Genomic DNA, 14161 nt, shown 5'->3' on the forward strand with positions numbered 1-14161 from the left:
ATTGTGGCCATGCTGCTGTCCTTGATCTTGTATGTGTGACCCAGGCCTTCCAGCTTTGACAGATCCAGTTCTGGGATGGGCGTCTAGAAAAGAAAGGAGCTGTGCTGGCTACGCGCAGGGTCCCTCTTAGCTTCCTGTTATCAGTGAATTGCTAGCGTGTTCCAAAGATGGCAGGGGTCTGCTCAGGACTGTAGAAAAAGAAAGCTATTGGGGCTTTGTCAGTTTTGTCTTCTCACTTACTCTCTTTTCAGTGACTTGGAATGTATTTTGTATGAGACACAGACATAAATCTTGTGGGTGGAGGGCACGCAGGAACAGAATTTTATGACCAGAATTGTGACTCCACTCAGATTCATATGTTGAAGCCCTAGAGATTGGGTCTTCAAGAGGTAATAAAGGATAAATGAGGCCAAAAGGGTAAGTGCCTAATCCTATAGGATGGGTGGCTTTCTAGGAAGACGATGAGGGAGAAATCTCCTGTCTCTACCATATAAGGATAGGTGAGAAGGCAGATGTCCAAAGCAAAGAAGAGAGCCCTCACCAGCAACTAAACTTGCCGGAATCTCAATTTTAACCTCTAGCCTCCAGACTGTGAGTAAAAAATAAAATAAAATTCTGCTGTTTAAGTCACCCAGTCTATGGTAATTTTGTTATGGCATCCTAAGCTATAGTGTTTTTTGGATAAAATTAACATTTAAATTGGAATTATAGTCCAAATGTTTGGGTCTTCCCAAAATTCATATGTTCAAATTGTAAACACCAAACTGATGGTATTAGAAGGTGAGCCTTTGAAAGGTAATTAGGCCATAAAGGCAAAGCCCTCATAAAAGTGATTAGTGCCTTTATAAATGAGCCCAAGAAAGCTTGTTTGCTCCTCCACCGTGAAAAGTTACATTGAAACAATGACTATCTATGAGAAAATGGGTCCTCACCAGACACCAAATCTAACTTTATACCTTAATCTTCTCGGTCTCCAAAACTGGTAAGAAATAAATATCTGTTGTTTAAGAGCTACCCGGTCTATTATACCTTGCTACAGCAGCCCTCAAGACTAAGACCATTGGTGAGTAAAGTATATTATCCTCAATAATACGTATGGGCCTTACTCAATCAGTTGAAGACTTTAATAGAACAAAGATTAACCTTACCTAAAAAATAATTCTGCAAAGAAGAAAGCCTTTACACTAAAACTAAAAATTTTCCTCTAGCCTCCAGCATGCTGGCCTACCTGATAATAGGTATGAGCCAATTCCTTAGAATAAATCTCTTCCTGTATAGAATAGCATACCTTAAAGATACCATGGCAATAAAGCTAAAAGTGAATACTGAAATAAAGTGTGTAACAAAATTTTGGGGTTTCCCAGTGCATATAGAAGTTATGTTTATATTATACTATAGTCTATTAAGTGGTCCTGCTCATAGAATTATCCAGCCTTATACATGTGCTCCATCATTGGAAAACAGTTGGTCTCTTAGGATGGTGAATGGTCTCCTGAAAACTTAATTATGGTGTTGTTCAGAGATCATTTCTTTGTAAAAGGTGAGATTTTATCCATATTAAAGAAAATATGTTTTGAATCAGTGATAAATGAAATTAATTTCACCTTCTCCCTATGGAGGGAAGGACAAAATCCAAACTGCCACATATCCATCTATCTCTACGTGACAGTAGTTTATACACATCTGGTGATGTTCACTACTCTATTTTACTCACAATCTCCCTAGAATATTCTTAACTTCAAGACTAAATTTGAAAGCAAACTACCACCACTGAGCCTTAACTTAAAAAATAAAGGAAATAGGGGGAAGGGAATTAATGACCACATCTATGCTCATGTATATATACTCACATACCCAAACATACAATAAAAATAAGCAAAGTAGATGGAGTTCTTATTTTGTAGTTGTTCACAAACTGTACTTGGTTTTGTAACTTTTTTCTTCTATTATCAATCTCATCTGCTCTTTGTACTTGACAGAATGCTGGAAAATCCAAATGTGTATTTCTAAAAAAAAATCTATATTTTTAGTCCTGAGAATATATATATACACACACACATATATATATTCATATATATATATATATGAATTTACATAAGCAAATGCCTAGATAGCTGGGTAAAAAGGATTTGCCCTCTTGGAAATTAAAACGTGATTGTTTTCTTGATTCTTGATTTTGTGTGTGTGTGTGTGTATTCTCTCTCTCTCTCTCTCTCTATATATATATATATTTTTTTTTACCTGAAATTTTCCACTAACTTTTTTTATAAGTCATAACCATGTACATTAATGCATTCATGGGGTATGATATGCTGATTTGATATACAATGTGGAATGCTTATATCAAACTGATTAATATAACCATCACCTCACTTACTTATTAGTTGTGGTTATGACATTTATACTCTGCTCTTAATAGTTTTGAAATGTACCATTGCATTATGCACAATAGGTAAGGTCCCACCAAATATCTTCCCTCCTCCTGGCCTCCCCCTTCTCTTCCCCCTATATATATTTTTTGTTGTTGTTGTTTTATTTTGTTTTTACCTGAAATTTTCCATTAACTTTTGCAGCTGGACTTGGAGGCATCTCAGATAAGCTTTGGGTTTTCTGACATATTCCTCCAACTTCCATTGGTGGTAGTGACCCACTTTCCCCCTGTAATCAGTATAGATCAGGCCAATGTTATAGCCTGCCTGTTGGTTCTTTGCCAAGAGAAGCACAAAATAGCCAAGTGGCAGTTTCAACTTATAATTCACTAAAACTGTTTGTCTCTTCTGGTGAAAGCATTTTTTCCCTTAAGAAGTAAAAAATTGAAACCAGCAGAGTCTAAGTTCTGGGAAAGAAAGCAAAAGTTTTTCAAATGAATTATTAAGTAAAATAGTGAACAATGCTAGTCCATCTTCTCTCTCCCCCTTAATTCTCAGCCCCATACATTCTGACTATAGGATAAAAGACACAATATACTGGTACCTGATTCAAAACATTCTCCATTGTATAGGATAAAAATCTCACTTTTAATAAAAAGAGATTTTATACGGTACCATAATTAGGTTATCTCTAACCAGCACCATAATTAGGTTATCAGTAGACTGTTCATCATCCTATGAGGCCAAATGATTTCCAATGATGAAGCACATGAATGAGACAGAAAATTCTGAGCAGGAGTCCGTTGTCATTCTTCTTTTGGTGCGAAATGAATATCTTTGTCCTAGGAAATATTATGTGGACTATATGAAGAAAAATAAGACCACAAATATTGGTGCTAATAGAAGCATTTGAGGCACAAAAACAAATACGTAACCAGAAAACAATCATGTTCTAATTTCCAAGAGGGCAAATCCTTGTCTCTTCCCTGTTGGAAAGTGTCCAACGTAATCACTGAGCACCAGCAAGGTAGCTTGCCGGTCTCCCGTGGGAAAGGTGCATTTAAGGGCTTTGCATTTAAGGGTTTCCACTGTCAGAAGTGTTAGGGATTCAGCAAGGATGGTAGGCAGAGCAGTCTTGGTAAGGGAAAGTGCTCATCATGGAGCCAAAAACCATAGCCTCCAAGGTTTGCCACCACGGCCACATTGTACCTCTAAGCTCTGAACAAGTGCCTAGATGACTGGGTGAAAAGAAGAATCTTCTTACTCCTTTTCCTTGAGAAGTGCACCTGAGGTAAGAAAGGAAGGCAGGTGACCTGATCTAAGCTTCTTTCTGACTAAACCGCTGGCAAAATAGATATTTGCTAGTTGATAGAGACTTTATATTTGAAATGCCCTGAGCAGGAAATTCTGGGATAAAGGCGATCTACAGTAAACAGAACTCACAGTCTCTCTGAGGTATAGCTCTCCAGAAACCAGGCCACTCTCTGGGTTATCAAAAGGAGATGCTTTATAATTTAAATATGCACACTATTTTTGGTGATTCTACAAACCTCACCTAGAGACCTCATCTGTTATTCTGGGGAAAGGTGTGTATCTGACGTGGCAGGAAAAACCTGGGATCTTTCCTTGATGTCTCCCTCTGCTTTGTCTGCGGCTTCTGACTGCCTGTATCATTGTAATCATTTAATAAAGCCTGACACTGGCAAGGATGATTCAGATGACTAATCTGACAATTCAATCTTGCTGATAGCTTTCCTTGTTTGTGATATTGTTGGAGGTCCCTTTTGCAGTGATGGTTTCTGATAATCATTCTCCACACCCTGTGCTCATGTTGACAGGCTCATCCACATAGCTGCTCTCTTTTCCTCCTTGTAGGAGACTGAGCACCAGGCTTATAGGAGTGGTCACCGGTTCTTGAGGGAGCGGGACAGTCTCCTAGCTGACATGGAGATGTTTTGCTGCTCACAACAAGCCCTCAAGCAACTGAGTGCTTTAATGAGATAAGATCATGGCTCATTAGCAAGCAGGTGTTGGACCTTGAATATGTGTGGTGCAACAGGGTGGGAGTTGAGCCTGTGGGAAAAGAGCGCATAGCGATCATTAAGCACGTAGTCCTAGTACTGGGACCCCCACACCTGTTGTATACCGTTTCAATAAAAGGCCATGGCAGAGGTTACTTGGGGCTTCCCTGCACCTATTGGAAGTCCACCTCTTGCAAGCATTTGTACTTCTATCTGGGTCCCAGGTGTTTTATTTGCGTGGTGACGGGGTGCCACAGCAGTACCGACACCTCCTTGTGGCAATTTATCAACCCTGCTTTCACTACATCTCTGATTACCAAACCAAATTGTTAGCAACTATTGATGAATATGTTCAGCTCTTTGTTTTGGGGTCTCTTGTAAGCCAAAGTCGCCAATAAAATATACTATTCCACACTCTGTCCAATTGGAAGACAGCCTCTTACCAGCGCATTTCAGTGACATTTGTGGCTGAAATTTTAAGCATGTAGCAGGCAGTACATTTCCAGTTGATGTTAGAGTAACCTCTAGAACCATTGGGCCTACAGAACTTCTTAGGATGCCATATGTTTGGATGATTGGTACAATTTGTGTCCTCTGTGATCAGGGAACTTCTTTGAATCTTTGATATTACACCTGAGGCATTTCACAGAGGAAACATATATGAGACATGTATGCATGTATTTAACTACACCATATACACATGTTTATGTATAAGCTGGTATCTCTGTCTCTCTCTCTCTCCTCTCTCATGTATTTAGAAATATCTACAGAAATAAATATGTGCGTATATACATCAACACCAGTGCAGAGGAGGCTTCAAGCACAAGACTTCTAGAGAAGACAATGGAGAAAATTCAATGCAGAAAAGAAATCGTGTACAAGTATTAGGTGCTGAATGTGTCTGCCCCCCCCAAATTTATGTGTTTAAAACTTAACCCACATGGTGATCGTATTTGGAACTGGGGACTCTGGAAGTGATTAGGTCATGGGCGGGGAGCTCTCCTGAATGAGATCAGCATCTTTATAAGAAATAACAGAGAGCGTTCTTTCTCCTCTCACCCTACTCTACCATGTGAGGATGAAAAGAAAAGGCCTCAGCCAAACTGCAACAAAAAATAGCTGGGCATTGTTGCAGGAGCCTGTAGTCCCAGCTACTTGGAAGGCTGAGGCAAGAGAATCACCTAAGCCTAAGAGCTGGAGGTTGCTGTAAGCTGTGACTCAACGGCACTCTACCGAGGGTGACAAAGCAAGACTCTACCTAAAAAAATAAAAATATATATATGTGAATATATATATATGTGTGTATATATATATGTTGTAGTTAAATACATGCATATATACATGTCTCATATAGGTTTCCTCTGCGTCCACCAGTGAATCTTTAGGCTGTGTAGGAAATCCCTCTATTCTCTGGTCACAGAGGACACAAATTGTACAAAGCATACAGTTGTTTACTAAGATCTTTTTCATGTTATAAAATATTTGTGTGTCTTATATAATAAAAATCTAAAATACTGCCTGAGTGAAGGACTCAACTACAGCTCAGACTTTGGACTTCATCTTACAATCACAAAAAATATAACCTAATCATTGTGTACTCTTATATTACCTTAAAAATTTTTTAAATAAATTTTGAACTTTAAAAATATACATTAAAAAATGAATCTGCATGGCAAAAATAAGTAAAAATATTAAAACCATACATTATCTATCCATTCGTTGGTAATATCTTGAAGAAAGGTGTCTCATTTGGAAAACAGAGATGTTAAGAGTGCCTTCCTTGCAGTGTTGCTGAAAAATTACATGAAATAAAAATATAAAATTTGGCATATAGTAAACTTTCAATAAATACTTGTTTTTATAATGGTTTTTGTTTATTATGTCGAGCATTACAGGAAATCTGGGAGACATAGAGGTATAAGTTATGATGTTTTCTCCTTTAAGCTTCTAATCTATCTAAAGACAAATTAATGCAAGGATTAAAGGGCACTCGGTTAAATTTAGAAGTGTTGAGCTTGAAGCCTACTCTGCCTAATCAGCTATGTAATCTTCAGAAGGCAACTTAATATTTCTCAATGTCTTTTACTTCATCTTCAATAGGGCTTATAATAGGCATTTCAAAGATTTCTTTAAGTAGTGACTCGTGTAATACAAACTTTGTGAGCTTTAAGAGTGAACAGAAGAGAAAACTCAGTCATAACTGTGGCTGTCAAGACTTTTGTGCAGAAGTTAGCATTCAGCAGGGCACTCAACAGAGGTAAATAAGTTAAAGGGAGAAAATGAATGTTCTGAGAAACCTGGAAACTGAAGGAACATAGCAAATGCTATCGCAGGAATAACCACAGGGATGGGGCACCAGTCAGTAAACATAGCTGCCTGGCTGGAGTTAGTTATGCTTGTTAAACAGTGGTGGAGGATAAATGCTTGGATTTTGGATGACCCCCCTCCTGCTTTCAAATCCTAGGTCAGCTATTTACTACTGGTGTGAATAAAGTCTTTTTAGGTCTTTCTCTGTCCATATAAATCAGATAACAAAATATACTATTCCAAATATACTATTCCCTTTACCCCTGGTTCTTCAAAGACATTCTTTAGTTTTCTGGTTTGTCCAAGAACAGTATACCTAAGTCCCTCGGTTTTCTCATTTGTGAAAAGAAGATAATAGTATCCGTGTGACAGATCTATTGTCGTGATTAGGGATTCAATACACTTAAAGAACTTTACATGGTGCCTGGAATACAATAAATGCTATAAAAATGTTTTAAAATTACTTTTTAAATTTATGTTTTAATTTTTAAAGTATTAACTCATACTCAAAAATAATTCCTTCGAATGAAATAAATTTGTCTACTTCTTTCCATACCATGTTTCTCAAGCTCAAAAAACTACTTTCTTCCCTGTGTTTATTTTTTGGTGAAAGTGAAATGTCTCATACATGAAATTTAGTGTGAAGGGGTGGTAAAACTTGGAATGCTTTCTCAATAGAAACTGTTGTAATTGGTTTCATGAACAATAAAATAGCGTATTAAAATATTGCTTGGCTATTGCTTTATATTCCATTTCTCATAAGTCACAGTCAGATTTTGTAAAATATCTATGAAGTTACAAGGTTTCACATCACCATTCCTCTAGAAAAGTGACCAAATCCACCATGGCTAATTTGGAAGGCTTTCTCAAAATGCAGTAGCATAAAGTAAAGCAAAGAAATTAGTCATGGAGTTCAACTCTTTCCTTTACGTCCTAGAAACATACTTCTCTAGATAGTATTTCTCTGTAAATTATAGTTTTTGTTAAGACTTACATGAAGACGATAAAGAGAATTGTCTTATGAGCCTCTTGGCAGCCTCTGGCTTTATGCTACGTATGTTGACAAACCAGAACTCCTAAGCACCAGAGATGATAGAATAGGTGAATTATTATGAGGGCACAGAGGATCATAATTGAAAGGATATTAATAGTTTTCTACTTTAAAAACACTTCCAAATAAAATGTCCCTGCCAAGCAGTTGCACACATATGATAAAATATACTGTGATAGGAGAATTAATGGGAAATTCATCCTCACGCGTATTGTAGAAGATACTGTAGAAGACCTATGGAATAGGATAGAGAATCTAGAGATCAACCCAGCCACATATCATTATTTGACCTTTGAAAAAACAATCAATGGCAAAAAGAAACACTATTTAATAAATGGTGCTAGAAGAACTGGTTAGTCACATATAGAAGACTGAAACTGGACCCACACTTCTTCTCACCACTGACAAAAATTTTTTCTCATTGGATAAAGGATCTAAATTTAAGACGCAAAACAATAAAAACCCTAGAAGAGAGTGTGGGGAAATGCTTGAAAACATTGGCCTGGAAAAGAAAGCTATGAGGAAGACCCCCCCGGCAATATCAGCAACACCAAAAATTAATAACTGGGATTTTATCAAGCTAAAAATCTCTTGCATAGCTAACAGCATCACAATCAAGGCAAACAGAAAGCCTTTGGAATGGAAGAAAATTTTTGCGTGTTATAAATCTGACAAAGGCCTAGACAAACTGACAAACTAAAATCTACAGAGAACTCAAATTAGTCAATAATAAAACAGTAAACAATCCAATTTATAAGTAGGCAAGAAACTTGAACAGAAACTTCTCTGAAGATGACAGACGAATGGCCAACAAACACATGAAAAAATGTTCATTATCTCTAATCAGTAGAGAAATGCAAATCAAAACCACTCTGAGGGGTGGTGCTTGTGACTCAAGGAGTAGGGCGCCGGCCTCATATACCCGGGACTGTGGGTTCAAGCCCAGCCCCGGCCAAAAATGCAAAAAAAAAAAAAACACTCTGAGATTGCCAGTAAGATTAGCCCGCATCACAAAGTATCAAAACTGCGGATGCTGGCATGAATGTGGAGAGAAGGGAACACTTTTGCACTGCTAGTGGGATTGCAAATTAATACAACCTTTTTGAAAAGAAATATGGAGAATTCTTAAAGAACTACAAGTTTTTCCATTTGATCCTGCAATTCCCTTACTAGGAATATACCCAGAACAACAAAAAGCATTTTATCTCAGAGACATTTGACCCAGAATGTTTATTGCAATTCAATTCATAAATGCCCATCATCTCTTGAATGGATTAACAAACCATGGCATATGTATATTATGGAGTACTATACAGCCATGAGAAAAGTTGAAGACTTTCCATCTTTTATGTTTACCTGGATGGAGATGAAACACATTCTTCTTAGTAAAGTATCACAAGAATAGGAAAAAAATCCAATGTGCTCAATACTAATATGAAACCAATATATAAACAATTACAGGTCCATAAGAACAATAAAACAAAAATATAATCTAGCAAGGGGGAGGGAAGAGGAGAGAGGTAAGTGGAGTAGGAAGGTGTTTGGAGGTAGGAGGGAGGGCAATTTGTGGGATCTCAACTAATGCACACAATGTGAGGGTGTTCAGCATGCTCCCTGGGTGAAGGGCTCAACCTCAACTTGAACTTTGCCTTAGAAGTGAGAACACACTGGCCTCTACTACCAAAGATTTTAAGAAAATAACAATTCACACATGATATTTATATCTTTACAGAAAGACACAGTTCCCCCACTCCTCAGGGTTCTTTGCCAAGAAACTTTATAGATGATTTCAAGCATTTAATCGGAGATTAAAGAGTAGATGCTACAAGGAGAAAACAAGGTAACCAAAATTCCTAGTGTTCTATAAAATAAAACATTTTATAATAAGCATGATATCTCTACAAGCAGTCCCCAAGTTAGGAACATCTGATTTATGTAAAACCCCTGCTTATAAATGGAAGCTATTACAGTAAGTCCCCAAATTACAAACATCAGACTAAAGTACAACTTGTACTTATGAATAGAGGCTATTATAGTTAATAGGCAAATGTACCTGTTCTAACTTACATACAAATTCAACTTAGAAGTTATCTTGTCCATAACCCAGGGACTATCTGTAGTTGTCAGTGTATTTAGAGTTGATAATGATAGGTAGTTGGTCAAAAATCACCACAAATAATGTCTCCAAAATAGTATGTCAAACAGTTACGTTAGAAAAGAAAAAGAAACCCTAGGTCATGCTGAGTTACTGAACTCAGTTCCCGCAATATTGAAGTACAATTTTTTACTTCAGTTGCATATTTCTTTAGCTCCATAAACTAGCTTATTATTAGCAGCTCAAAACTATAGAACAAGACTATGAGGAAAGGGCCAAGGAAGGTGAAGGGAGGGGGGAGGTTAGGGCAGAGGGAGGGTAATGGATGGGGCCACACCTATGGTGCATCTTAGAATGGGTACAGGCAAAACTTACTAAAGGCAGAATACAAATGCCTACATACAGTAACTAAGAAAATGCCATGAAGGCTACGTTGAACAGTCTGATGAGAATATTTCAGATTGTATATAAAACCAGCACATTGTACCCCTTGATTGCACTAATGTACACAGCTGTGATTTAACAATAAAAATAAATAAATTAAAAAAAATTTTTTGATATGAATTTAATTGAAAATTACATCTTTCCTGTGATAATTCATTTTTCAAGTAATCTTGATATTTCAAAGGATAAAATACTATAAATACAAAAGGAATACACTCATGAATATTTCACAGAAAATTGTCAAATAGTTTGCTTCTTAGTTTAAGAATTAAGCTTTCACCTATAAAAGGTTTTTGTCTGCCTTAGAGAGTCTAAGAACGGTTTAACCTCAGAGAGGAGCATGGCCAGAGTCTCCTTTCCAGCACTGAGTAGGGAGTTTACTATCTCACAAGCTCCCTATTTCATAGAGCTCTGTTATGGAAAATATGAAAGTCAGGTCCTCAACCTGTGTTTTAAGTATATTTAGGAAAAAAGAACCCACCCCCAGCCAATCTCATATAGCGTCAAACTGACTTTGATACATAATAAAACATTCAATTTAAAGTTGATTTGTTACAAAAATATTATATGAGAAATGAATTAAAATTATTCATTCAATAAATATATATCTGGCATTACTCTGGGCACTTAGTATATCAGTAAAAAGAAAAAAGAAAAAATCCATTTTCTTTCAACATTCATTAGTGTGTGTATGGGGATGGGGGACTCCACAGGCTAGAGTTTTGTTTGTTTGAATGATTGATTTTTAAATTTCCTTTGTATTATCAAGCCAAAACTCTTCTGGTTGTTCTTAAAGGACCTATCAAATTCTATAAATATAAAGAAATTACATATCTCTATTTAAATAAAGAATTATCATTTACAGAATCTTTAAAAGGTAGCATTTGCCTTTTATATAGGCTTGTGAGATATGAATGAAAATATATTTACCACATAATGAACAATTATTTGAATATTTTTGGCTCAGCAAGTGCACAATGAAATGATATAAATGAGGAAAAATACTTTACAAAATTGTGCTTTGTAGAAATTCTCAATTTAAATTCACCTAGAGGGAGATGGTGGAAGCTCTTTTGCCATGGCTGCTAGGCCCATATCTAAGTGAAACCATGATGTCACCATATATGTAGGGGGGTTCTGGATGAGAAGGTTAGTGAACCACTGCTGTGGGAACTGTTTCTCCCACAGGCAGGACCAATAGTCAACACCCACATGCCAAAGGATAGAGTCACAGGCCAGAGCCAAGGCAATGGTTTGTGGAATTCTTGAGTGAGGAAGATGCTGACTATGCCATTAAGATCATGAACATGATCAAACCCTATGGGAAACCAATACGTGTGAACAAGGCACCAGTTTACAACAGAAACCTGGACATAGAGGCCAACATTTTCATTGGGAACCGGGAATCAGAGATTGATGAGAAGCTGCCTTATGGTACTTTCAGTGCCTTTGGAGTCATCTTGCAAACCCCCAAGATTATGCAGGACCTGACACAGGCAACTCCACAGGTTATGTTTTTATTAATTTTGCTTTATTTGATGGTTCGGATGCAGCAGCTGAGGCCATGAATGGGCAGTACCTTTGTAATTGCCTTATCACTGTGTCCTATGCCTTCAAGGACTCTTAAGGATGAGTACCATGGCTCAGCAACTGAACAACTTCCAGCAGCTCAGAACCTACTCTCCCAGGCTGACTTCCCCCATTAGCTGTTTGCAGATGCACCTCCTCCACCTTCTGCCCCCATTCCCATGGTATCATCATTGTCAGCTGGGCTTGCACCACTAGGCATACCTCCTCCTGGCTCCTTCCCACCCCCAGTGTCACCTCCTAGAGCCCTCTCATCTGGGATACCTCCAGCCCTGTATCCACCACCTATGCCTCCTGGGGCTGGGGGACATGGCCTACCATCAGCAGGAACCCAAGAGCAGGACATCCTGGTCATGGACACTCACATCCTCACCCATTTCCACCCTGTGGGATGCCCCATTCAAGGATGTCTCTGACGCAGTTGGCACATTATGGCCCTGATGGCTTAGGACACCCCCATGTGGGGACCTCAGGCCCCGGGGGACAGTCACCACCTCAACCACCACCTGTAATGCCGCATCCTGGACCTCCTCCAATGGGCATGCCCCCCCAGGGTCTCCATTTGGGTCTCATATGGGCCCCCAGGTCCTATGCCCATGGTATGCACGGACCTCCTCCACTGATGCTCCCTCATGGATACACTGGCCTTCCACACACCCACCCTATGGCTACCAAAGGAGATCTCTTCCTCCACCCAGACCAATTCCTCAAGTTCCACTTTGGGGCACTCCCCCTCAGCAAATGTATATTCTCCTTCCTCTTGTTATACCTTCCTCAAATCTTTTAGAGTCCTTGGACCAGTCAAAGTTGCTGTAACTTCTTCGGGCTAAGGTGTTAATCTCTTTCAGACCTGACTCCTTTAATGTAATTTTTTCCCACAGGAGATACTCCTTTTTTTAATATTGGTCCTAAGTATTTAACAAATGCACAGATAAAATAAAACTAAAGTCCTTGTTCAAAAAAATACATGAATGAATAAATTCACATAGAGGAAGATTCTTCACTTTTTATGATAACTTAGTTACAAATGATATGATCTAAATATACCAGATTTTTAATTGCTTTGGGTTACTCTTTTCCAGGTATATATAGTAGGCAGATGATGAGCTATGGCTCTAATACCCTTAGTAGCCACAGTAACTAGCATAAAGTTTCTCACAAGTGACCAAGTCCTAATCCTTGAAACCTGTGAATATGTTTCTTTTATATGGCAAAGGGGATTTTGAAAATGTGATTGTTAAGAACCTTGAACTTGGGAGATTATTTGGAGTATGTATGTGGATCCAGAATAATCACAGGATCCATTTAAGAGGGAGTCTGAGGGTGAGAATGAGAGGAGGCTAAGTGACAGCTGAAACAGAGGTCAAATTAACATGGGGCAACAAGCCAAGGAATGCACATGGTACACAGAAACACAGAAGCTAGGAAAGTCAAGGAGATGGGCTCTCTCCAAGAGCCTCCTGAAAGAACACATCTCTGTCAACCAATTTTATTTATTTATTTTTAATTTCAGATTAATATAAGGGTACATATGAATAGGTTGTATTGTTAGCATTTGCTAGGTAAAGTTCAAGTTGTAGTTGAGCCCTTTACTCGACTGTGCTGTGTACCTCTACACTGTCCCCAATAGTGAGAGCTTACCACACACCCTCTACCCCCACCCCTCTTCTTGAATTTAAACGTGTTTTCTGTCATGTGAACTAACTAGATTTCTGACCTTCAGAACTGCATAATAATAAATTTGTGGTATGTTAAGTTCCTAAATTTGTAGAAATTTTTTACAAGCAGGAAACTAAGAGTAGCTTATATTGTCTAGAATACATCTGCCATTTAGGTAACTGAGATTTTCTTGTGTGGGCTCTGAGTTATCTTTTAGTTTATAATTATTTTTGTCACTTTCTATTCCACGTCTGAATACTAAAAACCATTTTGTCATTACGATGGTTTTGTAGAAGATAACCAACCATGTGACTTATGTTTCCACTTCTATTTGCTATAATCAGAATTCTAAGGTATGCAGTCACGTTCCCCAGTGTAGATTTCTCTATTATCCACTTCCAGCCACTACTGCTCCCTCCTGATTATGTGCTGTGCCTTCTCTCCATCCTGCTTTGTTTCTTTGCATTGTTGTTTGTTCCACTACAGCACATTACAAATTTAGGTACAAAACCAGGATCTAGCTGATAATATTAAAGGCATAAAACATACAATAGCATTTTAAAGTAAATAGTCAATATCCTCAAATGGCATTACATGGTACGTTTTATATTTTAGTGGTTCATTTAAT

General features: G+C 37.9%; 1 protein-coding gene and 1 pseudogene across 3 annotated transcripts in view; one reads left to right on the forward strand and one right to left on the reverse strand.

Annotated features, from left to right (window-relative positions):
- The window catches only part of MARCHF1 (membrane associated ring-CH-type finger 1), a 967912-nt gene that overhangs the window by 471025 nt on the left and 482726 nt on the right, over positions 1-14161 (reverse strand). The window lies entirely within an intron of this gene.
- Positions 11366-12690, forward strand: LOC128590621 (splicing factor 3B subunit 4-like; annotated as a pseudogene).

This window comes from Nycticebus coucang, chromosome 1 (genome assembly GCF_027406575.1).
Source record: "Nycticebus coucang isolate mNycCou1 chromosome 1, mNycCou1.pri, whole genome shotgun sequence".
NCBI classification, from domain to species: Eukaryota; Metazoa; Chordata; class Mammalia; order Primates; family Lorisidae; genus Nycticebus; species Nycticebus coucang.